Here is a 2,018-nt window from a genome sequence, read left to right as displayed (position 1 = left end):
GTTCAAGGTTACAGTGAGCTATGAGCACACCACTGCACTCTAGTCTGGCTGACAGAGTGAGAACTTGTCTCCAATAACTAATAATAATAATAATTTTAAAATATAAAATGACACATAATTTATATATTTTTAAGTTATGATGGAGAACCTTCATAATAATATGAAAAATCCAATATGTTATTCCTTAGAGTCTTAGTTATTAATCTCATTATGATGTCATAACAGATGTTGGCACTCAGCTCTAGGTAAAGAGAAGAGGTGGCATTGACAATTTAAAAATGATTTTCAAATCAGTCGTTTTCTAATTCTATTTAGTAATAACAATAGCACTGTAAGTAATTGCTGCAGTAGTAGCAGTTAACATTTACTGAGTTCTAACACATAAAAAACTGTACTAAACACTACACATATATCTCATTTAATCCCCAAAACAGTTAATATTGGAGGTATAATTTTACAGATGAGGAAATGAAATGGCACGAGGTTACAAAATGTATCCAAAGTTAGAGGACTCAAATCCAGATCAGCCTGATAGCAAAGTCACTGCTTTTAACTACAATTCCAGTGATTCTCAAAGTGTGGTCCCCAGACCAGCAGCATCAACATTACCTGAGAATGTGTTAGAAATGTAGATGCTCAACCCTCATCCCCATCAGCTGAATCAGTAACTCTGGGGGTGGCGAAACATTTGTCACATTCTCTCCAGGTAATTCCAAAGTCCACGGACATTTGACCACCTCTGTATTATGCTAAGCTGCATTTAAAAGAAGTACCAAACACTGAGTAAACATTAGTTGCACAGTTAAGTAAATGCTGTAACAGGAGAGAACTACCTAGCATAGCACAGAGCTCACAGTGGGCATTAGCTTATAATAGTTTATTTCTCTTACATTAATACCCATCAGATCTGTCTATTGTGAAGTTAGATTATTAAAAAATGTTCCTGGCGGGGCGCGGTGGCTCAGGCCTGTAATCCCAGAACTCTGGGAGGCCGAGGCAGGCGGATCACGAAGTCAGGAGATGGAGACCACCCTGGTTAACACGGTGAAACTCCGTCTCTACTAAAAATACAAAAAACTAGCCGGGCGTGGTGGCGGCCCCTGTAGTCCCTGCTACTCAGGAGGCTGAGGCAGGAGAATCGCGTGAACCCGGCAAGCGGAACTTGCAGTGAGCCGAGATCGCGCCACTGCAATCCAGCCTAGGCGACAGAGTAAGACTCAGTCTCAAAAAAAAATAAATAAATAAATAAAAACTGTTCCTGAACTGCCATCTTTTTTCTAAGTTGGGAGGGGAGAAGCCCAGCACACTCTAGTTAAAAAGAAAAACAAAGGCAAATGTCAATAAATTCTCCTTCCAGGCCAACCAGGATCTTGAGCAATTGTTTTCCAGCTAAAAACTAATTCCATATTTTGTATTCATCAAAATTCTTTATCTAGATTTCAGGGTAGAAGAAATGCACATATTTGACAACATTCCTTTGAATGAAACTAAGAAGTAATGTTGGTAGTGGTGGCCTGAGTGATACATGTGATTGTGGCAGAGATTAATGGTGACTAAAGAAACTTAACGAGTTTTAAAATCATAAAATAGGCCTCTCAGCTCCCTTTAATCACACAGGTCCAGTGTGTGCTTGGCCTGTTTTCTGGGAGGCAGAGGAAGGCTCTCCTAATTACAAGAGACCTGCCCAGAATGGCCTCTCCATTTCTAGGAGTATGATCGCTTTTGGGGAAAAAAAAGAAAAGAAAATAATGGATGCTGCCAGGCGCCGTGGCTAATGCCTGTACTCCCAGCACTTTAGGAGGCTGAGGCAGGCAGATCACGAGGTCAGGAGTTCGAGATCACCATGGCCAACATGGTGAAACTCCGTCTCTACTAAAAATACAAAAGTTAGTCAAGCGTGGTGGTGGGTGCCTGTAATCCCAGCTACTCAGGAGGCTGAGGCAGGAGAATCGCTTGAACCCAGGAGGCGGAGGTTGCAGTGAACCGAGATCGTGCCATTGCACTCCAGCCTGGGCGAC

At 41.7% G+C, this 2,018-nt stretch overlaps 1 non-coding gene across 1 annotated transcript; it reads left to right on the top strand.

Annotated features, from left to right (window-relative positions):
• The first annotated feature begins 1,589 nt into the window (after positions 1-1,589).
• LOC111555306 lies at positions 1,590-1,721 on the top strand. Its single transcript, XR_002735489.1, has one exon. It is a non-coding gene; the product is annotated as a small nucleolar RNA SNORA64/SNORA10 family (small nucleolar RNA).
• Positions 1,722-2,018: the final 297 nt, after the last annotated feature.

Source organism: Piliocolobus tephrosceles, chromosome 10, assembly GCF_002776525.5.
Source record: "Piliocolobus tephrosceles isolate RC106 chromosome 10, ASM277652v3, whole genome shotgun sequence".
Taxonomy (NCBI): domain Eukaryota; kingdom Metazoa; phylum Chordata; class Mammalia; order Primates; family Cercopithecidae; genus Piliocolobus; species Piliocolobus tephrosceles.
This window is presented reverse-complemented; position numbering and strand designations above follow the sequence as displayed.